The sequence below is a fragment of the Pan paniscus genome, chromosome 12 (assembly GCF_029289425.2).
Source record: "Pan paniscus chromosome 12, NHGRI_mPanPan1-v2.0_pri, whole genome shotgun sequence".
Lineage (NCBI taxonomy): Eukaryota > Metazoa > Chordata > Mammalia > Primates > Hominidae > Pan > Pan paniscus.
In genome coordinates this window covers 107,032,491-107,044,645 of record NC_073261.2, presented here as the reverse complement: position 1 = coordinate 107,044,645, position 12,155 = coordinate 107,032,491, and the positions used below count along the sequence as shown (strand labels likewise).

Below are 12,155 nucleotides of genomic sequence, written 5' to 3'. Positions count from 1 at the left end.
ATTCTATTCAGTCAGGGAGATGACAAAGGAGCGTGGATTGGTGGGCCCCTGGGAGGCTTTGGACCAGAAGGGTTGGAAGCGTTGTCACTGCAGAGCGAAGAGCCTGAGAAATGACAGGGAATCAGGAAAACACAGAGAAAGCAATGAGCATTCCTCCACTTCTTCTCCCAGCAGAGGAATACTGAGAAATGGAATCGGAAAGATGGACCGGACCCAAATTCTAAAGGGTGTTGAATATCAGGCTAAATACTTTCAGCTTAATTTGGTAAGTCATGAGAAACCACTGAAGGTTTTGTTTTGAAGCAAGTTAGTGGCCTACATTAATTTATTATTTATCATTATTCAACCTTTTACATTGAAATTGCTCCCCAATCTTTATCAATTCCCCCTTGGACTCTTACTACAGCACTTTTTCCCTAGTACCCCATGTCAGTGCTGCCTCCAAACAGCACAGCCCCCACCAGGCTTGCTGTCTCCTTCCCAGCCCACAAGACATGAGTCTTAATTAGAAATATGATTGCATGGTCCCCTAGCTTAAAACCCATCAATAGGTCCCTCTCTCCCATAGAAGAATGTCCAAGGCTTTAGCATGGTATATCAGGCTTGTTATCTTTAAAATTTTACCTATCTGCCTACCAGGTAACCCCCTCAACACACATCCCCTGTGGTCCCTGTGCTTTGACCTGGAATTCCTCACTGTTGCATTAAATGTCATGATTTCTCACACCCCCATACCTATGTGTGAGTAGTCTCCTTGTCTGCCTGGAAAAATATTATTCACCCTTGGAAATTCAACTCAAATGTCACCTCCTCCATGAAGCCTTCCCTGATAATCCCTAGCCTTGCCCCCTTCCTCCATTGAGTTAATACCCTCTCTTCTTCTCCATAGCTCCATTTGACTCCACTTGTCACTGTTTTGTGTGTTCATTTATATTACCATCTTCCGGCTACATTGGGCAGCACCGTTTCTTATTGCTCTCTGTAGCCTTAATGCTGGCACTCATTACATAACAGTTAGATAAACTAATTCATATATTTTTATCACACCAACTTCCTGAAACTATCTAAGGCAGTTGAGAGGAAAGAGCTTTAGAAAAATGAACATGACAGTGATGTATTAGGTAAATTGGATGAGAGACTGCAGGCTTGGAAGGAGGGGGAGAATATGATGGATTCTGCTTTGAACATGGAAAATATGCCTTTGGCGTCCACTGCAATCAGGATCTGCTTTTGAGGCTACAAATGATTCTGATTAGACAGGAATGGAGAATTAAGTCGTCCTTTTCACTTTCCAGGCCTAACACGCCCATCTCTTTTGATAACTTCCTCCAAGATGACTCTGAATTTCTTTAGTCCTGTCTCTCTTATCCAAATATTTCCTGAACAAGAACTCAAATTGGGCAAGTTTTCAGATCCTGTATCTGAATGTGTGTGAGCGCAGGGAGAAGGAAACAAAGTGATTTGCAACCTGGCGCTGGAAGGAGACCGACTGTCAGGGGGCCAGGGATTGTTTTTGTTATTGCTGTCTTGCTCTAAACCATGTCTGTTTATTGTTATTGTCTTGTCCCCTTACTGATGTTCAATCCATTTCCTCATCACAAGTGTGAAAGGAAACCTGGCAAAAGTTACCCGAGCAAGAGTTCCGAATCAATAATAGATTCATCCTGAGGTACAGCACGACATCTGTTAGATATTTGGAGCCGCTGTCCATCCTGCCTGGAGGGGTGCTTAAGCAGTCAGGCTCCTTTCTCCCTGGAAGACTATAAAACACAGAGAGTTAAGAAGTGGCAGGAAAGTGCTAGTGATGCCTGCTTAAAAGAGCAAGTGCTATAACTTGTAGGATGAACATGTTTCAAGAGAGAAGATTGGTGTTCAATTTTAGCATATGTTCTTGAACCCATATTTACACAGAATTTGAGTTGTACGAGCAAAGTAACATGTATGAAACCAAAACTAGTTATGTAATGGAATTGTTCCTTTGCACGAGAAATTTGTATATGTGTGTCTTAAGAATTTTGGCTTGTCCTTTTTTACTGCAAGCTTTAAAAATACCGTATTAAACAAATTTTCAAAACCTTCACAGAAACTCTTATTGCTTCTAGCCACAGTTGACCTGGTAAAGATTCCAATGAATTATCAGAATCTTTTTTTTCTCTTGTAATACTGAAGCTTTCAGTGAGAAAATCAACACCAGAGAGAGAGAAGAGAAATTGAAGAGAAACAGAAGAGGGAGGGGAAGGGGAGGGAGGATACTGCTAGATAAATGAGATATCATACCGGAAAAGGAGATAGAGAAGTGGAAAGACAGCATAGGGGAGGAATAAAGAATGAAAAAGATAAGCAGATAAAAAGTGGCCTTAGTTAAGAAAAAACTACGCATTATAAAATCCTCTTTAACTCCATGGTGAAAGAAAACTTTAAAGCAAGGCTGCACAGTTGCAACAAAAACAACCCTTTAAAAAAATCCCACTTAGAAATTCAAAGAGGTTATCAAAGTAGATTAGCAAACTATATACTTGGAACAACAATTTCACAATCAAAACCAAACTTAGTATTATGAAGGGAGTCTGAGAAAAGACAGATGTAGGAAAAGAAAAAATTGGGAGAAAGAACAATAGAAGGGTAGAGAGCAAAGGAAAGTCAGAAACGAAACAAAAGCTGGGATATTTGTTTTATGAAGTATTAATAACTCACGAAGGGTTATTTGTCATTGCTGAATTCGGAAATTTATTATCCTATATTAACAAGAGACCAAAATGTCTAGAGTCATTGGCTCGGAGTGTTTTTAAAATGCACCTTCATGCAGAGGACAGTGACCCAAGTTAAAAGGCGGCCCTCATTGTGAAGGGGACGTGGATAGGGCCCTAAATCAGCCAGTTACTACCCTCACAACCCTGCTAAGGGCCAGAGAGCTCCTCTGGGGGTGCAGGGAGACTTTGAAGTCCAGAAAAGTTTTGGATGGGAAAGGAGGAGTGGCTATGGAAAAGAGAATGAGAATTTATTATCAGGATCTTTGGGGGGTTTCATATAAAAGCCCTAAATTAACTTAATACTTAACGAAAATTTGTGCTGTCACCCACTGTCTTGACTTTATTGCTTTCGTGTTTGCTGAGCCCTTTACATATCATGCTGGATTAATCTCTGATCTTTGCAATTTCATTAAAATAACACAGGGGAAAATTTTATGCTCAAACTTCAGGATGAGGCTTAAGAAAGCAGGAAAGTGGGCATAATCACCCACTCTCCATCTAGCTAAGAGACAGGAAGCATGCAAACATTTGAGAATTTTGTGAATCATCTAGAACATCCTCCATTAAGGAGGCTCACTTCCTTCAGAGATGCCTCCTTCCAAATCCTCCTCCTTGAGTCTTGGAGCCCAGGTGAGCTCCCTGCCCTGCAATGTACCCACCATTTACCTCAGCAGCCATGCCCGCATGCACTCCACTGGCCCACTGAGTTGCTTTCCAGGTGAACTCCTCCATCGGCTCACAGTCTCATTCTCCCTTTCTTGGGAAGCCTTTCTGACCTCCCAGGTGTTGTTAGGGATCCCCTTCCCTGGGTCCCCAGAATACCCTCCCCATCCCTTCTCACAGCACATGTCCACGGCATCACACCTGCCTGTTTACCTGCCTCTCCCCAACTATAAAGCTCTTGAAGATGGTAATATGAATCCTCTTTTGCTATCTCTGCAGCACCCAGCACAGTGTCTGGCTCTCAAAATACTTTTTGAATTAATACATGAATGGGAGTTAAAATCATATCTTAACTCTAAGGTCTAATTTTTTTTCTGATTTACCATTCTGCTCAAGGCCAGTGTGGTCCAAATAGGAGTACTGTTCAAAAAGGCAGATTCCTGGACCTCAGACTCCTCCCTGTGATCTTCTTAAGCTCTAACGCGTTAGTCATACCCAGCTCTAGGAGTAAAAAATAATATTTACCTTTAAGAGATCTATAAGCTTTTCCTTCATTGGGGAGCATAAAAATTATTGTGCTTGGCACAGGGGAGAGAATGGTGAAAATGGCAGAAAAGAAGGTTCTGGCCCTTGAGGAGCTTACCTTCCAGCAGGTTGACAAACATTAAACCAAAAATTAGACAGGTGCTGTGAGAGTGTGGAGCAAGAGGCCCCTGCCTAGCCTTCCTGAATAAGAGCAGTTTGAGCCAAATATTGGGAAATTCACAGAAATTAGCAAGGCAAAAAAGAAAAAAGTGAGAGGAAGTTTGGGAAGAGAGAAGGGGCAAGTCTGTGCAAAGGCCCAGAGGCAGGAAGGAGTAGGGCATGTTTAAAGAACTGAAGGAAGGTCAGTAGGACTGAAGTCCAGAGAGAGGGGAAGAGAATGGCATGAGGCTGAAGGTGAAGACTGAAAGAATATGTGCCTGGGCAACGCATGACCCCCATTACCTTAGGGTATTCACAGTTAATAACTTTTCTTGTGTTTATTTAAGAAGAGTATAGATACAGTAACTTCTTTATTTTCAATAGTACAGCAGACCATAACTGATAGACTTTGATTTATTTAAGGCCATATGCTGGGTTTTGTTTTTGTTTTCACTATTACAAAAAGTGCTACAGTGATCTTTCTTGTCCACAATGGTATGTTCTTAAGTAGTTGGCTAAATTTAACTAGAAGACAGAAAATCACTGGGGGAAAAATCAGTAGAAACACATAAATAATCAATAAGCTAATATTAAAGGAGGGAAGATGACTTTTATGAGATGAATGACTTAGAACTATTTAGGATTTACGAATGATGTGAATCTATACTACCGTTCAGATTGGTGCTTATTATATTCTGAATCATATTTCTGGCCCTAGCCCAGAGGAGGGATTCAAGGTACAGGTCTCCATCTCTGGCCCTGGAGATAGCACAGCCCTTTACCTAGATCGGGTAATATTGCATGATGGGTGAAAATTCCTACTCTGAAGTCCAGAGGGTCACTTTTATTCCTGGCTTTGCCATTTACTAGCTGTATGGCTTGAAGTGAGCTTCCTAAGCTTCAGTCTCCCCATTTACAAAAGAGGAGATAAAAATATTACCTACCACTGTAGGGTCATGGTGAGGATTAAATGAGATGATGTCGGTGAGGCTCATAGCAACTGCCTAACATGGGAAGCTCTCAGTAAATGATAGTTACTATTGTTGTTGTTAACAAAGTCAAGAGAAGATAGTATGTAATAATAGTTTTCATTTCTGTAAAGTTTTCCATGATGCAGATCCTGACCTCAGCATTTTACCTGTATTAACCCATTTAATCTAACAATCATTCTATAGGTAGGTGCTATGACTACATTTTTATAAATGAGGAAACTGAGGTCAACAAGAGCAATTGAGAGCTCCTTCATAACAGAGCCAGAGAATGAAACCTAGGCAGTCTTATTACACTGATGGACCAGAAATATCCACAATGCCAGAACCACGTAATGTTGCAGCTGGAGGACAACACAGAGAAAATCTAGTAAATCTCAATTTATAAATGAGAAAGTTGAGGCCCAGATCATTAAAATGACCTGCTTTGGGGTCACACACACTTAATCTGAGAAAGTCCATGATCATTAAGAATTTATACCTGTAATCCCAGCACTTTGGGAGGCCGAGACATGCGGATCACGAGGTCAGGAGTTCAAGACCAGCCTAGCCAACATGGTGAAACTCTATCTTTACTAAAAATACAAAAATTAGCCGGGCGTGGTAGTATGCGCCTATAATCCCAGCTACTCAGGAGGCTGAGGCAGAAGAATTGCGTAAGCCCGGGAGGTGGAGGAGGTTGCAGTGAGCCAAGATTGTTCCACTGCACTCCAGCCTGGGTGACAGAGTGAGACTCCATCTCAAAAAATAATAATAATATTTTGGAGTTGTAGCTGACAAATGAACTTTCATTTAGATCAAAGGCATTATGACTCTTAGACATTAATTAGCTCTTATACAATGCTGTTGTATCATTTAAATGTATGCTAATCCCATGGATTTGATTTTCCTTTAAGTGTTCTTAAATTTAGAAATGAAGGAAATAGAGGAGAAGAGTCCTGCAAAAGAAAGTTTGAGTTTTTTCAAATCCAAAAGAATTTTTTTTTAAGTTTCAAATATTTGGCAACAACTGGCAAAATCAGCTCTTCTCGCCTTATCCCCTGGGCTTGTTAATGTCACTTTGAACTGGACTCTTTTGTCTTTACTGTGCTTGGGCTCTACATTGTAAGCAATGAATTTCTTTTGTTTGTAAGTAAAGTATAAGCTACCAAATAAATCTCCCCATTCCAAACTCTGATAAGCAGTTTATTTTTTGCCCAGTTTATAATTATCTCTGGAAATTGCTTCCAATAAACTCAAAAGAGTAGCTCTAATGGAGAGTGAAAGTCCATGAACTAATACATAAAGCCATGTGTTCTGGGATGAATGACAGAGAAGTAAAAGTTAAGAGAATTCTAATTTACACACTCCCCCAACATGCTGTGTGACCTATTCAAGTCCTTTAACCTATCTGGATTTTGGTTTCCTGATCTATGAATGTGGCACTAAGGATTATCCTACTCACATGTAAATTACTGTGAAAATTAAGAAAATTGATGCAAAAATATCTTGCAATATTTAAGCACATTAAGAATGTGATATTACAGGAACCTCCTGAGCCATGTTTCCTTCCGTTCTTCCCCTGGCTCAGCCTTCTCATCCTTTAAAATGCCACTCAAGTGTCATCTCCTATTGCCAAAAAGTTTTCTCTGAAGCTTCTGTTCTCACACATAGCACATCACTCAATAAATATCTGGTCATATATCTGCCTTTGCCATCAGAGCACAAGCTTTGCAAGATGAAGAACCTAGTCTTATATCTTATCCATTGGTTTTCGTTTGGGGTCACCAAAGGTTTTTTGAGCACCTGCTCAACACTCACAGGTCTCAAAGGCTGAAAATTAAGTGCCTAAAACTCAGTCCCTGATGTTAAAGAATTTATGGTTAATTGGGTAGAGCAAAAGCAGAAGCTAATCACAGTATAATGTTGCAAATCCAGACCTGAATGAGGCACCTTGGGAGTAGAATGGACCCAACTCTGCCTGTATTGCAGGCTGTAAGACATTCTTCTCCAGGACCTGGGGAAGGCATGCTGTAACTTTCACTCATTCACTTTCAACGGGGTTTCTAAAAGATATCAGCATCAGACCTAATCTCGTCCTTCAGAAGGAAGTTTTCTATCACCACCCACCAAGTACAAGTGATGTCCTCCAGGTATTTCCCACAAATTCCGGTGACCAAATAACTTTGGCACTGTTGACCACACACCCAGGTGGTGCTACATATATAGGCCTCATAACAGCAGCTAATGAATCATTCCCTTTGGTTACATAAAAAGCAAAGCCAAAGTCGCCTCTGGCACCCACTTTGAGTTAGCTCAAGAGCAGCCCCATGTTAAAGTCTTAGCTACTTCAGCTGGTGTTTCTTTGCAAATTCACATTTAGAAATAATAGTCTTCCCTTAATTCTGCAGAATGATTTACATTTTACAAAATGCCTTCACATCCATCATCCTATCTGATTCTAACAACCACTCACTGCAATGAATACACCAGGAGTTATTTTATGGATGAGGAAACTGAGACTAGGTAACTCAGACTAAAGCCCAAGTCTCCTGATTCCTATTCTAGTCATCTCAAACTGCACAACACTGCAGCACAATTGCAGAGGAGACACTCAGTGCTTCTATTACCCCTATTTTTCATGAGTTAGTCAAGTCAGCCAATGTTACCTTAGACCGGATCATCATCGAAGCACAGAGCTGGGTGAGGAAGGGAAGAGCAGAGCTGCCCTGACTCTCAGAAACACTTGGCTGGTAAGAGAAACAAAATAAGTGTGCAATCAACCACACGAAAAAATCAAGTGAAGTGTGTGACATGAAAACACCTGATTTGGGGTCCCAACTGTTCTATAGTTCAGTTCTGTGTCTGGATTTACAAGACCTGTTGTGGTTTAGTGACTCATAGCTGATGGGGCCTTAAACCTCTTATAATCCCCTTATGTTATTAATACAAATGCAGAAGCAAAGCCAATAAAGAAAATGACTTTCCCATTGCCCCAAAACTAGTTAATGGCAAATGTAAGATTAGAACACAAAACGCAGAACCTCACCACTCCCCAAAAGACCATTATCAAAGATTGTTTTACAACCCTGGGATGTTTGCATCCTGGCTTGTGTTTCCCTATATATAGTGTGAAGGACGTTGAAAGAAGAGTAACAGGACCCAAACCTCTTAATAAATGGATATTTCAATGTATTCTCAATATTTAGCTACTCAGTATAATTATTTTCTGATTCATCTATGTTGTCTTATGTTTCAATGATTCCTTCTTTATTGCTGAGAATTATTCCATTAATAGATATAACACAATTTGCTTATCCATTAACCTAGTTATGGACATTTGGTTGTTTCTAGTTTTTGAATTTTGTAAATTATTCAATTATATTTCCTTTGTTAGCTTATTAGCTATAACTTTTTTGTCTTTTTCATTTCAGTGGTTGCTTGAGGGTTTAAAGCATACATATTAACTTATTACACTCTACCTTCAAGAGATATTATACCATTTCATGTATAGTAAGAGGACTTTATAATAGTTTACTTCCATTTCTTCCTTCTTGGCCTTTGTGCTATTGTCATACATTTTACTTTCATACCTATTATAAACATCACACTATGTTGTTATTATTTTTAAGCAGTCAAGAATTATTTAAAGAGATTTAGATAATAGGAAAAAATCTTATGTGGTTACCATTTTATGGGCTATTCATTCTTTTGTGTAGACTTCCCTTTCTATCTAGTACCATTTATCATAGGTCTGAAGAATTTTGTTAAATGTGTCTTGTAGTGCAGGTCCACTGTGATTAAGTGTTTCAGGTTTTGCATATTTGAAAAAGTCTTTTTTTGGGGGGGGTTATTTTTTAAAGATATTTTTACTAGATATATAAGTCTAGGTTAACAGGTAGTTTGGGGTTTTGTTTTGGTTTGTCTTTACGTTGTTCCACTGTCTTCTAGCTGATGAAGACAAGTTTCTGATAAAAAATCTGTCTAGTCTTTCTTCCTATGTGTCTTCTGGCTGCTTTTAAGATTTTTTTTCTTAATCACTGCTTTTGAACTATGCTATTATAATATTTCTCAAGCTTGGGGTTTATTGAAATCTTAAATAAATGGCTTTAGAGTTTCTATTACATTTGGGAAGTATTCAGCCATGATTGCTTCAAATACTTCTGTCTCCTTTCTACTTCATAGCTCCAATTACACAGATGCTCACTTCTTTGGAGTTTTCCTACAACTCACTGATACTTCATTTTACTTTTAGCCTTTTTTTTCTATTTAATTTTGGATCATTTCTGTTGTTATGTCTTCATGTTCACTATCTAGTCTTCTGTAACATCTAATCTGCAGTTAGCTTAATACAGTGTATTTTTGCCATAGCCATTATAATTTTAACTTCTGAAAGGCTGATTTGGATCTTCATTTTATAATTTGCATGCCTATTGAGTATAGATGCAGTTATAATAATTTATTTTATGTCTTTTGCTGGTAATTCTAAGGTCTGTGTCAGTCTGGGTCCATTTCAATTGATTTATGTTTCTCCTCGTTATGAGTTCTATTTTCCTAGTTTTTTGTTGTTGTTGTTGCATGCCTGGTACATTTTCATTAGATGCCACACAGTGCATTTTGCTTCGCTAGGTGATGGATATTATTGTATTTCTATAAACATTCTTGATTATTGTTCTGAAACAAAATTAGTTTATTTGTCAGCCTCATGATTCTTTCAGACATTGCTTTTGAGACTCATTAGGTGGGACGAGAGCTGGATCTAGCTTCAGGCTATTAATTCCCGCAACTGAGACAAGACTTTTTTGAGAGTTCTAGTCAATCCCCTGTGAGTTAAGAGGTTTTTCCAGTTTTGCTGAGGGGGAACAGACTCAGTACTCTGCTGCATATTCAAGAAGGACCCTCTGCAAATCTCTGCATTATCTCTTCATCAGGCTCTCCCTTCTTTGGTATTCTACTCTGTGAACTCTAGCAGCCTTGGCATCTCAGCTCTGTCTCTTCAACTCAGGGAGACCAATGGGTACTGCCTGGGTCACCTCTCCCTGCACTGTGGCTGCTTATAAGGCTCACATCATTTGTTTATTATATCTCAGAGATTATTGCCCTTCATTATCTGATATCCAGTTTCTTAAAAATCATTATTTTATCTATTTATGTAATTTTTATTTTTTAGTTGTTTGAAGTGGAATGGTAAATCTAGTCTGTTATTTCACCTTAACCAGAAGCAGATGACCCCTGGTACAGTTTTGAGGCTACTATTTTCTTTCTTTTTTTATCAATTCAGTGTTGAAAATCTTAGTTTATACAAGATGATATAAACTTTGTGAGTGGCAATTCATTGTGAATGGCAATTACAGATATACACTTTTTCTACTTAGCAATAGAAATTTTCCTATAATCTTAATCCAAAACAATGGTAAACTCTATTGTATAAGTATTCGTTGGTGTAAGGAAGAGCTTAGATATAATGATTTATTTTATTTTTCGTGGATCAAGTTTAAATAAATAATTAATTCAAGGTTTGCATAGAAAACTTTCTTCTTCAATGTTTCAAATTTCCCTTCTGGAAAGTAGTGATTGAAAGTTTGAAACAAAGAAGTGAAATGTAACAATATCTCTGAATTTATTTTATTCAAACTGGCTTCATTAATAGCATTCTTTTCAATATGTTATAGCAATGTTGGGAAAACATAGCAACTAGGGTGACTATTTTTGAGTCTTGCTTGCCATAACAACATTTTTTGGAACCTCTTAACTTGTTGAAATATAGCATTGGTTTTCCCTGTAGTTTTAAATTATATTTGTTAAGATTGCTTAAAATATCAGTTAAGTAGCCAATTTTGTTACCCATATAACATCTTTAAAAATATTTTCCAAGTGAGATTTCTTTACAACTGAAAATGTGAATCTCATTTGTGAGTTTCTATGCCCTGTTTAATACTTTCTCTTCCAAAAACCAAAGAACTTTAGAATTATATAGTAAATAGAAACAGTTAACAACAATCTCTGAACAAAATATTTCCACAATCTAGCTATTTGGTAAAATTCCTTTAAGATTAAATTTTAAAGAAACTAAAATCATTAAATTAAAAATCATTTCATGTATTTTTAAATATATTCATGACAATCGCAGAATTTTGAAGAATTCTCAATATTTATTATATATATTTGTAGTCCTTTGAAATTGTACCATTATTAATAGACTGTAAGCATTTTAGTAATTTCTATATACTTTCCAATATATTTTTGCCTTAATATATGTTGACCACCATTTTTTCTTCCTAATTCTAGGAGGAAATTAAAATCAAGGTTAAATGAATTGTAATTTAGGTTAAACTTACACAACTACACAACTCTTTTATAAAATTATCTTGCCACATTTATCCCACCTAAATTAAAAGTGTTGCAAATATCAGGACATTAATCAGATTGGATTGTGGAATCTATACTTAAGTATCATGATGTAATAAACATTGATTTGAAATGTTCTTTAACAATAGAATTATATAAGGTAAATGATAACACTGAGAAATACAGTTTTTTATTTACCAGGTAATTTATCAAAGATTGTACACACAGCATCAATATATAAGAGAAACGATTGTCAGCAACTGTATGAGCAATTTTCTCTTTGCCACACAAGTGTTATTTTTATCATCTATTATATATGATGATAATAAGGCTGATCATTAATGATTGCAGAATGTTAAAGAAATTATTGCAATACCTTTGAAATCAGGTCTTGCTATCTGACCTTGAACTCCTGGGCTCAAGCAAGCCTCCGACCTCAGCCTCCTAAGTAGCTGAGATTACAGGCATGCACCAGTGTGCCTGGCTTCTTTTTAATAGCTTTCTGTTATTGATTCTAGTTTAAATCCCTTCTGCAGAAAAAAGTACTTTACATAATTATATACTTCAGATGTGTCCCCGCCAAAATCTCATATTGAAATGTAATTCCCAGTATTGAAGGTGGGGCTTGGTGGAAGGTGATTGGATTATGGGGGTGCATTTGTCATGAATGGTTTAGCACCATCCTCTTGTGCCATCCTTGAGACAGTGAGTGAGTTCTCATTAGATCTGGCCCTTTATAAGT

General features: G+C 37.8%; 1 long non-coding RNA gene across 1 annotated transcript in view; it reads left to right on the top strand.

The window, feature by feature from the left end:
- Positions 1 to 12,155, top strand: part of LOC130541240 (uncharacterized) — a 52,805-nt gene that overhangs the window by 21,140 nt on the left and 19,510 nt on the right. The window lies entirely within an intron of this gene.